The sequence below is a fragment of the Hyperolius riggenbachi genome, chromosome 12 (assembly GCF_040937935.1).
Source record: "Hyperolius riggenbachi isolate aHypRig1 chromosome 12, aHypRig1.pri, whole genome shotgun sequence".
NCBI lineage: Eukaryota > Metazoa > Chordata > Amphibia > Anura > Hyperoliidae > Hyperolius > Hyperolius riggenbachi.
In genome coordinates, this window is record NC_090657.1 from 196,502,020 (window position 1) to 196,519,762 (window position 17,743).

Genomic DNA, 17,743 nt, shown 5'->3' on the forward strand with positions numbered 1-17,743 from the left:
ATTGTTTCACTACAACCCTAACAAAGCTGATCATGTATAGTAATGCTTCCGGGCAGAGATGGGTGAAGATATATTGGGGCCCTAGGCAAGGTAGTAGATTTGTGGTCCTCCTGTGGTCCTTTTGGTAAGCTGAAGTGGAGAGAAATGGGGGGGGGGGCTTGACACTAACTAGGCCCCCATGCACCTGCCTGGGTTGGCTGGTGGATGATCCTTCTCTGCTTCCAGGACACTCACAATCATAAAACAAACAGTTTTATTTCACCATCTAATCTCTTATATCTAGAGGGTCATCGCAGTGGCGTAGAGCTATGGGCCCCGGTGCAAGTTTTACATGGCCCCCTCCCCCAAGTACTTTATACATAACAGTTGATACGGTGCACCAAAACCTGCCACAGTGTTAGAGGTGCAAGAAGAGGATGAGGAGCAGTGTGTTAAGGATTACTACTATAGAAGTGATTATTACCAGTACAGGACAATAGACAGCTAATACTGTGATAGAGGGTGGACCCTCAGGGACCCCCTGGCCCCGATGCATTGTTACCTCTGCACCCCCTATTGCTACGCCACTATTGCACCCCCTATTGCTACACTGCTGCAAATGTAAACATTGCTGGCTGCAGCTTTCTGAGGCCTGTGTCTTCACTCTGCCCTCCTCCTTTTCTGCTGAAGGGGCTCAGCTGTTGCCAGAGCAATGTGTCTGTTCCGCAGTGGGAAGGGGGCAGAGAATATTCATTACACAGAAAGCTTCAGCTGGCGATGATTATATTTGCCTTTGCCAATGACAAGAGATAAGAAAGCTTCCTCAGCCATCTCACTTTACCTACAGATGCGATCAGCTATATCTTTAAATATTGATGGTCCGCATATGGAATAGCAGTGCTGGCACCACCCATCCACATGGAAGCCAGAAAGCAGTAATTTCACTGTTTTCCAATCAAATTCCACATCAGGTGATACTGCTTTCTAATTGAACTGCAAGTTGTCACCTGGGTATGATTCCCTGCCTGGCCCGTAAAGACTTCTACATCATCTTATGTATACTCCGGCCCCCCAGCAGTCTGAAGTATGTTGACCCGGCCCTCGACCCAAAACGTTTGGGGACCCCAGAACTAGTCCATCACCACATGGGGGATTCTCAGGATTTCCCCTTTTCTTTCCAAAGGCTCACCATGGAAAAGTCCTATATAAAAATGCTGCCAAGCCTGTCTGCTCACGTGCCACTATACTGGCATTTTGGACTGTGCCACTGCAGTCCAGGGGTCCTTCTGAAAAAAATAGGAAATTCCCCATTAGGAGATGGACTAGTCTAAAAAATGTCCGATCTGTCAGTGACCTTAGAGAAAAGTAATTTACAGTTCATGTATACATATGTGTGCTTTAAATTCTACAATTTTTCTTGGCAGTAGTCCTTTGGGTTAAAGGTCTTCTGGTATCTATCTCTTTAGATGTGTTGAAGACCTCATAAGACAAACTTTACATTGGGACCAGAGCCATTTCTTCTGGCAGAAATCCATTCTTATGGTCTGTAAAGTCTTGTTTTTTTTTTACACAATTTCATACCCAGTCATGAACTTCTCTTGCCGAGGGTGTCCAACAAGCTTCAAGTATTGACACTCTGCCAGGGGGAGCTCAGTGCGTTTTTCATGTGATTCGTAGGCATAAGATCCCACCTCTAAACACCAGACAGACTCTTACATTTCTTCCTTCTCCTTCCAATGACAACTCTAACCACATCCCCTTCAGTAATGGCTGGCATATGTCTTCCTCATCAGTTCTCCTACAGTCTTGGCTTGTCATCTCAGGTTCCTCCTAGGAAGCTTCCGACTCGCTCGCTTGTTGTACCAATCCTCCATATTGTCTTGTGGCGACATCCCCCATACATAATCTCTATGGCATGTCACCCCAATGTTTCCACCACTGATCCTGAAGTCACGAGACGCGCAGAGAAACTCAGGCCAAGAGGCAGCGGCCAGAAGATGCCTAAAGGCTGCAGTGGGCAAGCAGAAGAGTCGGTGGGAGCGGTAATCTCGCATCTGGCCATGCTGAACTGTGGGTCTCAAGGCTGGATTTATACTTTGTGTACCCCTATGCCAAGCATATTGTGGCTCCCCTTTTATGTGCAGAAATGCTCCTCCCATTCCATGTGTAGCTGCCTCTTCCATGTGTATCATCCATGTACTGCAACGCCTCTCTTGCATGGGCAGCTCCCTTCGGCATCAGACCATCAGCTTTCCCTTTTAATGTGTTGCTCCCCATTTTCAGCCTCCTCTTTCATATGTAGCAACCCGTCTTTCATGTTCAGGTGTCCCTTTGGGCTGCAGTCGCCCAAGGCCTAGGCTTTTGTGGCCTTTCCAGAAATCTGGCCCTGGATGTGTGAATACAGTCAGGGGAGCACCGGGGGGGAGAGGAAGAAGCCAGCCCCCTCCCCGCGAGGATGCATGATGAAAGGCAGGGGGTCTGAAAATAAGAAAGAGGCCCCATAAATGGTTTGCAGGGGGGCCCCCGTGAGCCATAGTTACACCCCTGCCTGCCCAGTAAACAAGCAGGGACAGTTGTCGGGCCTTTAGCCCGAGTCGCTAGGAAAGGGTGTATGCTGCTCCAGCTGGAAGCTCGGTTGCAGAGTTGGCACAGCTGTCGTGATGCTGAACCGTTAACGGGAGAGCACATCCTGCTCCTCACAAGCCCACGTTTCACCGGGTTACAAACATCACAAATGGCTGTAATCCTGCAGACAACAGCAGACTTGTACTACAGGGAAGAACCTCGCCAGACATGATTAATGTACAATCTTCTTATGATAAATAGAATACAGATTTATGACACACCTGGAGATCCGGCAGTGTCTGCAATGAACCCCCGCTGACATCTCAGTGACCCCACTATGAATCCAGAGAAGAACGGATCACCCCAATCTGTCCGGCTATTTATCACAGGAGGAAATCTGGCTGCATTAGATGACAACCTTCAGAAAAGCCTCAATACAAGATGGGGGATTAGCGCTCGCTGAGAAAAGGGGGATATAGTTACCAGATGATCCAGCAAGCAGACACAGAATAGTCATCAGAACCTGAGTCACGCATATCAGGCCGAGGAACACAGGCCAAACCTCAGAATCCATCACTAGAGACCTCCGATTCACCCCAGCCGATAAACCCCGAGAACTCTGAGTGACCCCGAATATCCAGATCAGGAATGAAGGTAACCTTAGCTATCATCTGTCAGATGGAGATAAGCAGAGAGAGGAAATCCTTATGCTTTCGACATCCCCGAATAGACATTATCGTCGGAGGTTGCAGATCACATATCTTTATACTTAAAGCCGCACTCCGGGTGTAAATGTTCTCCTCAGACACTCCGTTCCTTGATTAGCTTGATTCTTTTAAAGCACTTGGTTAGGAGTACAATCTCAGGCTGCTTGCTATAGCGCAGTGTCAGGTCCTGTTGATTCTAGCATTGGTGAAAAATGTGTCACTTCCCCAAAACAGGGAATCTAAAGGCCCATACACACGGCATACCTTTGTCTGTAGTTGTGAGGCAGCGGCAAACAGACAAGAGACAACAGCATATTTATGGCAGTGACGATTCGAGTTTGCGACAGTTGTACACACGTGACAACAGAAAGAGTGAAGACACGACGGAAGCTGTCTACCACAGACTACGTATAGTAGTAGTACTATGGTAGCGACTCTGCTGTCTGCAGAAGACTATCATATACATGACAGGACACCAACAGACTAAGCGACGGTTCGTGAGACAAAAGTCACGAGATTCACCAGTTGAACCGCTCAAACATGGCTGTGTCTGCAGTCTGCTGACAGTCTTTATCGCTTGCCGTGTCCACACAAACAAACCGTTGCTCAACATGTGTCTGTACAGACATTTAGTGACCAATGGTCTTCACCAGAGCGTCTCCCCATGGTCAATGGAAATTGCTAAGATAAAAAGGAGGGGGGCTGCACATCCCAAAAATGTCATTAGACATGCAGCATTTGATTGGTTAATCGCCCAGGCATGCACCACCTCTACCAGCCAGCATCCAAACAAATGCTGCATTTATTTACACTATGGAGGAATTTAGCTTTCATATAGTTTGCATGCAAAATATCATGTCCTGGACTCTTCCACCACGGTGAAGTTGTTCCCCTGGCAAGAGACCCAAACCTCTATTTAAAACAACATATGTATAAACCTACAAAAAGTAGGGATAATAAAAATTGCACCCTGCAAAAAGAAAACAGAGACAACAGGAGCCCAAATGGTGCAGTATGTCACAGTATGTAGTATATAAAATATGCAGATGAATTATACTCACAAAGGTGGGTTGCAGAAGGGCAACCGACCACTAGAAGCAGGTGGAGATGTATAATGCCGACTCCACTCGGGTGAACAGACAGCAGAGCTGGTAATGGTCGCACTCTTGATAAAAATACATCAGCTACACGTGCATGCAAATTTATGCAAAGCATTTGAGTGTTGAATGCACTATAGCCATGTATTTAGTGAGCATACTATAACCTTGCTTAAATTGCATGTAACTGCTCTGCCACTGATAGTTGCCTCTGATAGTTGAAATCAAATTCTATATGCATACATTTGTTTGAATGCTGTTAATTACTATTTATTTTTTTGATTCTCATTATACAATGTTGTCTGTAGTATTTGTTAGAGGTATAATTATATTTTTGATATGCTGTCAGTGCTGTGTCATTAAGAGCCTTGTTTGATGGTTGTAGGCACTGCTATTTGGCCGGAGGAAGTAGGTATGCACCCACGAAACGCATTGCCAGTGCAATAAAATTCTATCAATAAATTAATTTGTCTTCCTCATTTTTTTTCATTTTATAGCTTTTTAACGCATTTTATCTTCTCTGGACGCCTCTTTCCCCTTTATCATATGTATAAACCTGGGAGCAGCTAGGAAAAGGTGGGTAACTTACATTTGGTAGACAACAAGGAGAAGGCCAGTGCATCCAACTACAGGTCAAATCTGAAATGTCTAACAGCTCATATATGCAGCACTTCTAATAGACTAACTGCACACATCTCATTCAAAACAGATGCAAATCATATGCATAACTACTAACTGAACCATAACCTAGCCGTTATTTCAGATGTAACCTGTTGTAGGATGCGCTTACACCCAAAGCAAAAGTGAGTTGAGCTCCAGAGCCTCCCTGTGGTCATTGATGTCACTGGTCAGGTGAAGGACCAATAGGGAAGAGTAGGCGAGACCAGGCCACATTTCTGCAAAGGCCACAAAGTAGTGGAACTCCTGCCCAATTGGGAATTGGACAAGAAGAGGTGATTGTTACAGATGGAAGAAAAGCTACAGATAGAGGGCAGCACATGGAAATGGGGAGCTGCTACTCAAGAAGGGGGAAGCATTCTAATGAGAGTGGCTGCTGTTCATGGAAGAGGGGGCTGCTGCATGAGGACTGGTAGGAGGTGAGGTGTTGCTGATGGGGGGATGGGCATCTCATAAAATGAGGTAAGATGCAGCTGCACATGGAAGAGGAGGTGCTATACATGGAAAACAGGGATGCACATGGGGGGGGGGACATCATACTATACATGTCCTGGGAAGGTGGAGGAGGGGGGGAGAGAGAGAGAGAGAGAGAGAGAGAGTACACATTTAGCCCCAGGAGGGTGGAAAGTGTAAGTCCAGCATATTTTTAAAGTGTATCCAAGCCTCAGGTACAAATTGAGATACCGTACTTACCTAAAAAGAGGGAAGCCTCTGGTTCCTATTGAGGTTTCCCTCCCTGCTCTGATGTCCCCTTCGGCCGTATGGCCCCGAAAATAAGCGACAAGGCATTGTCGTTAATCATATTGGGGATGCGCAGCTCCTCTTTTTGCGTGGCCACGCTGCCCTGATGTGGAGAGTGGCCGCCCTCCGCAACAAGGAACATCAGACAAGGCAGGGAAGCCTCAATAGGATCCTGAGGCTTCCATCTCTTCAGGTGAGTATCTTATTTTATCCTGAGCTTCGGCTCGGGGTCGCTTTAAGTCTACCTCAGGGGTGTCAAACTAATCACATTAAGGGCCAAAATCTAAATTATAGCCGAAGCCGCTGGCCAATTGTGTGTGTGCATGTGTGTGTGTATATATATGTGTGTGTACCAGCCGCACGGGTGGATTTGGTTCCATGGAGGGGGTCCCATTTTGCAGGGGAGTCCTGTGAGTTGTTGCTGCACTCCTGCTCAAACTGACAATGTTTCACTCAGAAACACTGTCACCAGTGAGCTCCTCTGGATGCACTGGCGTAACAATAGGGCCTCTGGCACGACTTCCTGTTTATACAGGAAGTCGCGTCAGACACTAGAGGAAGAAACATCCGCGCTGGAGCGCACGGAAGGTATGTATCTGCCGCTGCCCGCCGCCTGCATACACAAACTGTTCAACGCTGGAGGGGAGTGCAGAGGGGAGAGCCTGAGGTGAGGGAGGGGCGGGACTGTCCCCCCTCCCCGCCAAAGTGCAGCATGGCTTTCCCCTCATGCTGCGACCCCTCCAGCCCCCCAAATGGCCCCAAGCAAACCCCAGGGGGGGGGGGTGCTCAGTATTTCTGCAGGGGGGCCCGGTGGGACCTTGTTACGCCCCTTTTTGGATGGGAAGGCAGTTAGTTATTTTATTGCTTACAATGAAGCACATTTAAAGCTCTCAAAGGCCACAAAAAAATTACAAGCAAGGGCACATTTGGCCTGTGAGCCTTGAGTTTCATACCTGTGGTCAACATGTATATGTTACCCCTGCAGCCAAAATCTCTGAAACTATTATTTGGATTGTAGTTGCGTCTCCACGTGTCAGTAATCTCTGATCTTTTATGTAGCGCACATTCGTCACTGCCTGGGCAGAAGTCCTGTAGGCAGCGTTTATCCGACAGCCTTTGTGATGTTACACCGAGGAGCCTTCCACTGACTAACAAGGTATACATGGCAGGCACAGGAAGGCAGCGATGAAAACCAGGAAGCCTCCTGCTTGACCGCAGCCCATCAAGCTGCCAGCGGATCTCCCTCTCTCCACACAACCGCTTATCTGACGGCTGAGTTACTGTCAATAAGCCCCAAGAACAGCAAGAGGGGATGTTAGCGGGGAATAAATAAATAATATATAAAAAAATTAAAGAATTAAATAATTCCCTGATGTACGGCGGGCCTGGCTGACAACACGAAATGTGTTCTCTCAGTTTGTTCGCGGTGCGGCGTGTTTGTAAAGCGCTGCTTCTTTGATCCGCCGCTGCCGGCTCAATCTCTGTCAGCCTTGCCCATCTCAGTCAATCTAATGAACTCCAAGCCATCAGTGCTTCTTAAGTTCGTCTGTCTCCTTCTTGCATAGTTAATATTAAAAATGTACTAACAGCGAGGCGCGGGAACCAAATTATGCACATAAATATTGCTGGCATTGCAGAGGAGGCGGCGGGAGCTGAAGGCAGCAACATCGATGCCAGCTCGCATTTGCAAATCCGCCGTCAATCTGTCATTAAACATGTTATCAGACGATGATAAGTGTGCGCCAGTCTCCTGCATTGGTGTGCTTACTTCTGTTGTTGATGCGCATTAATGGGATAATACACATTAACTTCTCCCCGCTCCGATGAGCACAAAACATTTTCTATCCGTCTCACTTTGTTTCCCCTGCTGGCCTCCCATAAGTGTTCTGTGTTCTCAGCCTGCCATAAAACGAAAAAAAAAAAAAACGTTATTTCTAATTGCTGGCCTCTGACTGCAGATATTTCCCCATCCCCCTCCCCCTTTTTAGCCCTCCAATCCCCCCCCTCATATGCAGGAATGTAAAGCTGTTACTGTAATGCCTTGATTGATGTCACAAACACAAACGGTGACAATTAATGTGACTCGTCTGTGTGAGACGACGGCCAGTGACACTGTGACAGGCAACATTTCTCCTCCGCAGTGAACTGAGCAACACAGAAGGGGATAAACTCCTACCCGGTGCTTTTGCTGTAAATACTTATATGATAGGATTTGGCCACGAGGCGGTAGACAGCATCGCCCCCCAGAGGGCTGAGCAGGGACAGGATGAGGAGGAGGACAGCCTGATGGCTCTGATGCTGAATACTCACCTGAAAATGGATCAGGGAACCTCACAGCGACGCCTCCCGACAAATGAGGTTCCCCTATCCGTCTTCCTACCTGCAGGAGCATACAAACATGCAGGACAGGAATGTTTGCATGAACGGGAGGTCAAATGATCGCGGTACTTTCCAGGTTTGTATCTGCATCACCGTGGAAAAGATCGCTTGTCGTTCAAAAAAATTGCTGGTTGTCGGGGGGAAAAAAAATCGCTGTAAAAACCGCACCATGGGTATGGGCACTAAGGAAAGGGTCGACTGTAAATCATGAATCGCAATCAATGAGCACTTGTGGTATCGATTTTTGCAGTTTTTTTATATTGATTTTTAATTGATTTCTGGCGGTTTTGAAGAGATTATGAATTTAATGTAAGCACTTTGTACAGGAATTTATGATTTTTGTAGCCATTTGGAATTTTCATAGGTTTGGTAGTAAAATCGCTACAAATTCGCTTTGATGAAAAAGCAAAAAGCGATTTTGCAATGATCCTGCAGCACAATTGCCATTTTGAGAAATCACAATCGCTACTGTGGGATCACTTCCATTGACTTTTTATTAACTTAACACTTCTCGATTCGAGAGATGGATTAACCTCCTCCCGACCGCCTAACGCCGATCGGCGATGGGAGGGTGGCAGCTACAGGACCGCGTAATGCCAATCAGCGTCAGGTCCTGTAGGCGAGGTTTAGCAGGGAACATGCACATGCGCGATCGATCGTTTTCTACAGAGGCATTGAGCAGAGCTCCGTAATCCGCCTGCCAGCCCGCAATCACGGCTGGCAGGCTGTTAACAAAAAAAAAACCCTGTTTGTTTACATGTGTACAGCGCTGTGATCTAGCTGTGATCTAGCGCAGCCCTGTACAGGAGACACCTAGCTGTCCCTCCGAGTGGCTCACAATCAAATCCCTCTCATAGGCTGATGTTTATAAGAAGAGGGAAAAACTATGGATCGCAGCCTAGGGCCAATTCAAGGGTGGAGGAGGAACTATAGGACATAAAAAAGGATCTTTTTTAAAAAAAAAAAACAGAGACCACCAAAAGAAAGCCCTACTAGTGACAAAAAAAAGGAGGCGAGATTCATTTGGGTGGTAAGTTGTATGGCTGTTAAAGCTGCAGTGTGCTGAAATGTAAAACAATCGCCTGGTCACTAGGGGGGTGTAAATCTGTGGTGCTCAAGTGGTTAAAATTAATTGGGGCCCCCTAGGCAAGTAACAATTTTGGGTCCACATTGTCAAACTTGCATTTGACAACGTGGCAATGTTGCAATTGAGAAAATTGCTGGCGTCTCCACATTACCACACACCATACAATCTTGCAAAACATTGATAAAACATTTTTGCCACTCCTGATTGAGGGGGGGGGGGGGGACCTGAAAATCCTATCAGATTTTTCACTTGATTTTGAAAGCTTCTTTTTTTTTTTTTTTTTTCTATAGAAACAAACATTTTTATCAAATTGCTGTAAAGTCGGATCATTTTACCGTATCGTGTGTGTGGCCAACTGCAAATTTCATCCAACTGCAAAAGTATGTAAACTGCATGACTTGGGAGGAACACCAAAGGGGGTATAGTACACAGAGGTGTTTGACATGCCTTGGAAAGTGATCTTTTCTACAGCTTTTCCGTGCTGACAGTTTTTTAATCCATCCAAAATCTAACAGATTGCTCAGAAATCACTTCCTCTCTAAACAGGAAATGGAATGGAGATTGAATGATGCTTATATTGCATGCCCAAGATGGCAGAACGAGGAGGGAACATCATACACCAAAAATACTGCCTATACCCCAGGGCAATAATAAGTACCTGTCTGGAGGCTTGAGGTGCTTAGTGTTGCCTGGTAAGGAGGTGGTATCTGGTGAGGATCTTACGAACCATACACAAGGTGGGAGCATTGACACCAAATGAAGTAAGGAAGTGATAGGATTTATAGCAACCAAGTAAGTACAAATTATGGGGGGCCCCAGCAAAAATTTGATGGGCCCCCCAAAGTTGACACCCCTTCTGCTGTGGTCACTGCCATGACCAGGAGACACATGTGTCTAAGTGTGGCCACCATGTATCGCGGTAACAGTAAATTCGGGCGCCTGAGGCTAGTGGACAAATCGGGCGCCGCCATTCACTCCTATAATAAATATCGTTTAATGGGCGCCCGATAGGAAAAAAGGGCGCCGGAGAAAACTAACGTTTTAAAAGCGGCGCACGCATTATTTAATGATTTATACATTTTTAAATATTATTTTTAAACGAAAAACAGTACAATATTTTTTCCAAACATTATTTTTAAACGAAAAACAGTACTTTTTTTTTTTTTTTTTACATTATTTTTAAACGAAAAAACCAACAGGGGGGTCTTAGGTTTAGGCACAAACAGGGGGGTCTTAGGTTTAGGCACCAACAGGGGGGTCTTAGGTTTAGGCACCAACAGGGGGTCTTAGGTTTAGGCACCAAAAGGGGGGGGTCTTAGGTTTAGGCACCAACAGGGGGGTCTTAGGTTTAGGCACCAACAGGGGGTCTTAGGTTTAGGCACCAACAGGGGGGTCTTAGGTTTAGGCACCAACAGGGGGGTCTTAGGTTTAGGCACTAACAGGGGGGTCTTAGGTTTAGGCACCAACAGGGGGGTCTTAGGTTTAGGCACTAACAGGGGGGTCTAGGGGTTAGGGGTAGGTACAGGGAGGGTTACTTAGGCACCAACAGGGGGGGTCTTAGGTTTAGGCATCAACAGGGGGGTCTAGGGGTTAGGGGTAGGTACAGGGAGGGTTACTTAGTAAAAAAAATTTTAAACGTTATTATACGTTTCACTATTTAAACGAAACATTAACGTTTTTACAATTGACGATTTAATGCACATTATTTAATGATTTATAACTTTAAAAAACATTAATTTTAAACGAAATACAGTACAATACATTTTTAAACGTTATCCATGCTTATCGTTAAAAACCCGGCGCCCTTTTTTCCCAGCGCCCCTTTTTAACGTACGCATGTATCGCACCCAACCATAACTAGGGTGGCCACAATAGCACCAGCTTATGAGTGGGGGGTCTTTGTATCAGAAGGAGAGTAAAAGTTTGGGCCCCACTGCAGCAGTATAGCATGCTCCCCCTATTGTTACGTTTTGGACAGCAACCAATAAAGTATCTGCTTCCATCGTGGTGGGAGGTCAGGGCCACTCCTCCCATCGTGGTGAACTACACTCGCTGCTCTGTAATTGGAAACTTGCGCGTTATTTCCAGGTGGAACTGTCCAGAGCAAAGTGCTCCTCACAGGGGAGAGATCAGACGGGAGACGGATTTTGTCCTGAAATAAAATCCTGAGTGAGGTTTTAGAAGCGTTATGAGCCGGATTACAGCTGTTACCATGAATCGCGCGGCCCGCTCAAATATGTATCTCTATTGACTTTATTGATCCCTCACAAAGGCAGGTAAGCCCGGCCGGCTTAATCTCCGCTCTGCCGCTTGTCTTAAGCAAAGCTCTGAGTAAATGATTCTCGAGGCCGCGTGGAGCTGCGGGATTCCGGCTGCGGCAGAACATGTCCAGAGAGGAAGATATAAAACCCCCGTGATTTACTCACCTGGCCTTTTATTAGGAATCGTATGCTCTCCATTATGACCCATTACCTTACAGCTATCTGCAGAGACTCCTATTAAAAGAGGACTCAAAGCAAAAAAAACCCACAAACGTTTATTTACAAATATAAAATGAAATTGTAACTACGTTTAAATCTGTCTTTGTGCTTTCAAGGTAGCAGCCAGTGGCGTAAATACAATTCTTGGGCCCCCCCAGCAAAAGTTTGAAAAAGCACACCAATGTTCCCTTGCCTCCCCTTGGTGACCTTCACGGAATTGGGACCCATCTTACAAGGTTCATAAAACAAGTGTGGCTATCATAATCTCTGTCAGGCTTGTCTGGTTACTTGCTATAGGTCAGACTGTATGCTCATATGACTGACCTATAACCCAGCCCTAACACCTGCGTACACTCCTACCTAACAACAAACTACACAACCATGCAGGTAAATATAGCATGGCAAATATAACCTGGCACATAGCATTCACCAAACACAGCACAGTAATGCAGACACAGTATACTTGAATAGTCACCTGAGGCCTGTTGACTGAGGCAATCCAGACAAAAGTGTAATCATAATACAGATGCGTAATCAAAGCAAGCCGGGATCAGGGCAGGCAGAATTTATACAAGGTCCTTTAACACTCCGAGGTTGGCAACAGGAGATCCAGTAAGATGCAAGGTCAGGTACAATCCGTGTCAATAACAGGTGATCAGAAGAAATGTAGTCAGGTACAATCCGGGTCCGCAACAAGGTATCAGATCTGCAAGAAGCTTGGTCAAGAGACAGACAGAAATCTGAAGCAAGACGAGGCACTTAGTGTGAGCACAATCTCAGCTACAAGCCCAGCATAGGCTATCACGGGCGAAGACTGAGGGCGCTCACCTTTCTCTTATATTAGAACTAACCACTCAAAAGCAAAGGCATAAAAAACAACCAATCATTCGGTATGCATGCTGCTATTGTTTACAGCGGCGGAGCGCGTATTGAGGACGCATCCGGCGCTTGGCCAATAAGGAAGGAGCGCCATGCGCTCCACTGACATCAGAGCTTCACCGAGACCCAGAGGCTTGTGCCTCAGCTTGGTTCTCGGCGTTCCGCCACCATATGCGGCGAGGTTTTACAATCTCATTTTTGAGATCAGAAAGAGGGACACTTAAGCCACACCCATGTCATACCTCTAACCACGCCCCTGCCACATCTCTAGTCAGGTCTACTATTTCTTAAGAAAAATATCTTGTTTTTTTAAATCGCACCCCACTGGTCCTTTCTATCCTGGTTCATTTTCTGTATATTAACAACTGAAAATAAGAAACAAATATCAATTCAACCCAAATTAAAAATGCAAGATTTCAGAAATAAAATCTATTTTCTAACTTATAATAATAAATAGCAATAAGGGTAGAGGTACGGGATATCACCCCAATAGGCTCGTCTCACCCATAAATAGTCAACATATCAAAAAAGGTAAGGTATGGGGAGCACAAAGCTGGTGTAAAAATATGCAATTTATTGAAATACATTAAGGTAGTATAAAGCCCGTAGACAGACAAATTTATTCAAGTATTTATTTATTCAAGTATTTATATAGCGCCAACATAATACGCAGCGCTGTACAGAGTATATTGTCTTGTCACTAACTGTCCCTCAGAGGGGCTCACAATCTTGTTCCTACCATAGTCATATGTCTATGCATGTATCGTGTAGTGCATGCATCATAGTCTAGGGCCAATTTAGAGGGAAGCCAATGAACTTATCTGTATGTTTTGACAAACATCAACATATACCCTCCCATAAAACCACAACTGGAAACATAAGGAACTACTGGGGGATTTGCATAGAACTGGAGTGCACTCCGTTGGAGTGCACTCCAGTTCTATGCAAATCCCACCGTAGTGCCTTATGTTTCCAGTTGAGGTTTTATGGGAGGGTATATGTTGATGTTTGTCATTTGTCTGTCTACAGGCTTTATACTACCTTAATGTATTTCAATAAATTGCATATTTTTACACCAGCTTTGTGCTCCCCATACCTTACCTTTTTTAATAATAAATAGCAGCCTTTTTTCAGCCGCATGATGACAAATATAAAATATTTTACATTTATTGGAGGAACACCTCCCTTCCTCCTCATATTTTGTCGGGACAGAATCTGGCAGACTGGTGGAGGAGGTAAAAAACAAAGGCAAAACACAGGCCGCTACTGATGATGTCACAGGGGAGGTGATCTCAGCTTGTGTGAGATTTCACATAGACGACGCCCCTGTGAGAGAGGGTAGCTGATGACAAACACACCAAGATGATCTAAAACCTCCTACTAAGCTCAGAAGTAATGGCTGCCACCTGTATAACCCTAGTTATGAAAAGAGAATGGTGAAAGCATGCACCAAAATGCTCATAGGCTTGAAGGAGTGTTATTTATCTTTGTATGTGTCAGAGTGGTGCAACTAAATATTTTCAATTAAAAAAATGTTTGGTTTGGGTCCGCTTTAAGGACCGCTTTAAGGACCAGAGACTGCTGGTACTAGAAAACATTGCTTCCTAAAGAATCGCCGCACATACCCGTCATTCTCGTCGGTCACGACGCTCTTCCATCGCCGCACGCCTCTCTCTGCTGTCTCTATGACAGCAAAGTGCTGTCTGCCAGTCAGGAGCCGCTTTCATTGGCTCCTGACGCTGTCTATCAATGTAAGCCAATGTGATTGGCTCACAGTGATCACACGGTCAGAAGCCAATGATAGTGGCTCCTGACCTGCTCACAGAGCTCTGCCATCTTATAGATGGCAGGACGAGTGAACTGCGGCGGGTGCAGAGCAGCGAGATGGCCTTTAGTGGTGGGGAAGGTGAAATCTACGTCCTATCAGAGCCGTGCAGCCACCTACGGGACATAGATTTCTACAAACGCGGTCTGGAACCAAATAAAGGATGGGAATAATGTTTAGAGTCAATTAAACACATTTTTAAGTAGAAAAATACATATATTTACATAGATCTGTATATCAGTCCTGAAAGAGGGACAACTGAGTAAGAAAATGGGACAGAGTTTCCAAAAAGGGACTGTCCTTCCAAAAGAGGGATAGTCGGGAGCTATGTAATCTTCACATGCATAACAAGTGTAGCCACAACAACACCTGACCTGGAGTATAGTCCCCTGTATTGGAGGAAGAAAAGGTTAGTAGTTGGGGCTCCAAAATAGCTCTGGGTCCCCCTACGATCACTGGGGCTGCTCCCCTTTATTTACGCTCCTGGTAGCAGCTCAGCAGTATTGCAAATATACAGCAATACCCTTTTGACTCACATGAGGAGGCCTGAGAAGACAGCAGAGCCTCATTGCTTATATAGTGCTGCAGCATGAAGCCTTGTGTGCGCTCCCTGTTCCTCTCCAGCCTCTTGCTCTGATAACATCACATTTATCAAAACACTACATGAAGTAGCCAGCCCAGCTGCTTGCCTGACCATACAAGCAGATGCCGGTCAGCCAGTCCCCGTGTGCCTCTTAAGCTGGCCATACACTAGCCCGATTTGCCGCCGTTTCGACAGCAGATTTGATCCCTGGGATCGAATCTGCTGCCAATCGTTCGCGCTACACACCGAATTTTGATCCATTTCGTCCGATCCAGTCGATCGATCAGTGCGTAAAATTACCGTCGATCGCCCGCGGGTAGGGAGCGCGTCGCTAGCGGCGTTCGAGTGCCCGACGACCGACGCAATACATTACCTGCTCCGCCGGCGCGACTGCCCCCGGTCACCGCTGCTCCGTGTCCGCGCTAGTCTCCGGCATGCTTCAGTTCCTCCTGCCCGGCAGGAAGTTTAAACAGTAGAGGGCGCTCTACTGTTTAAACTTCCTGCCGGGCAGGAAGAAGTAAAGCATGCTGGACCTGGAGACCAGAGCGGAGAAGACAGCGGAGACCTGGGGACTGGAGTTGCGCCGGCGGAGCAGGTAATGAATGCGGGCATGCGGGCGGGGGGAGCGGTGGCAGCACCACCACCACCACCACAACAGATTGTGAACGGTTTCAGGCTGAAATCGGTTCACAATCTGTTTGCAGTAAAGGTAGCCATACGATCCCTCGCTGATCAGATTCGATCAGAGAGGGATCTATCTGTTGGTCGAATCTGATGGCAAATCGACCAGTGTATGGCTACCTTTACTCTATCCCTGATGTGTGTCCTCTCCTGCTTAAAGCGGGATTGTCAGCCGCAAAATCATTCCATTGCTCTGTGTTTATTATGCAGTCTACCTGCAGTTTGCATTGCACACAGTCCAATTTAATCATAAATATGTCTGCTGTAATGAATCTAGTCTCAATCAGGTAAGTACAACCATCCTGATTCTCTGCCCAACTGGTCATCCGACTTGTCGTTTGGACTTTGTATTCAGACGTTTTGTACACACTGACCGCTTTGTTGGTCAGTGTGTACAAAACGTCTGAATGACTTGTTGGCACTTCAAGTCGTTCAAACGACCAGTTTAAATGACAATCAGGTGTAAAGTTGGATGTGTGTACGCACCTTTACTCTTTTCTCGTACATTGCCAGGGAGAAGGAAGCATGTTATCTCCCCTCCCACATCTTAGCTCCTAACTGATTGGCTGAGGGCAGTTCAGTGTGACATGAGGCTGAGAAGAGAAATACACCTCACTCCCCTGCAGAAGCTGATGAAATACGATCTATGCTGTGCTCACTTATGTTTACAAAGCAAGTTGAATATGAAACCACCACTGTTTGTGGACATGAAAAAAAGCATCACACACAGTATTCAAGCCTTTCTGTTTGATGCAGAAAAGCTAAAAACACAAACAGAAACTTTAAAGCACCTCTGTAATGTTGTGATGCGGATGGACTTGTCTCATTAGAGCACACGATTCTGTTTATTGCACCTCCTTGGTGAAATCGCCAGTTATCCGGTGTGTTCAACTTGTGAACTCTTCGTAAACCACAGCGGTCCTCCTGGGGACCTGTGAATGGCTGTGACTGCAGCAATAGTCTCAGGCTCTGCTCTGTTATTGAGTCCTAACTGGTGTAATTGTCCTGGTGACAGGCCAGGGAATTCTAGCAGTAATTAGGATACTTGTTTTGTCATGTGAATGGCTGCAGGAAGGGGGAGAGAGGGCCTCTAATGTACTCTGGGAGAGGAATGAGATGACCCTGCCACTTCCAAGTTTAACCCTAAAAGATGCTAAATCCAAATGCTGCTTCCGGGACCCATCAAAAAGGGTTTCAAGGGTTTTTTTGTCCTCTGCACAGTTTTGTTACAACAAGAAATTCTGGCAGCACCTGGCTATAAGAACGTTGCATCCACTTTAATATTGGTATCATATTGCTCTCAGGACGATAGCAATTACAGGAAACAAAAGTATCATGGGGTATTTATATGCTTTCCTCTCAAGTAGAACAGTCAGCATCCCATCACTTTATCTATGTGAAGTCCGATCGTTTACCCAACTTCATTCATGTTTACAGACAGAAGTGGGAATACCTGAGGAATAGGATTTTGTAGGGGAAGCAGGAAATTTTGGAGCCCGCAGCTAACGGACAATTTGGGCTTCGCCATAACCACTAATGCAAAATATTGTCGCCGAAAGCAGAAATTTGGAAGCCCAATAAATATTGTTTCAAAAATTAGAACGTTAGTGTTTTTTTAAATGTATTTATTTTTGAAAATAGAACGTTATAGTTTTTGATGTGTTTATTGGTTTTGAAAATTAGATGGTTATTGAAATTTTCGGTCTTTTGTATTTAACAATTTTTCTTTTTTGAAAATTGCTTGTTTAGGGTCTAGGGCTGAAAGCATTAGAGGCAGAGGATCTGCAGGTTAGACAGGCAACTGGTATTGCTTAAAAGGAAATAAATATGGCAGGGTCCATATAGCTCACACTACAGTTCTCCTTAAAAAAAAAAAATTCCAGAATGCAGGCAACACTTTATAGCAGCCAACCCTGCTATTTAAAAATATTAGAAATCTGTTGTTCTTGATTTTGCTTTATGCACCTACAAAACTATAACAAATAATTATTTATTAACTTAATTAATTAAATAATTATTTATTGTTATTTAGCTCATTTAACTAATTGGGGGAGTTGTCCTA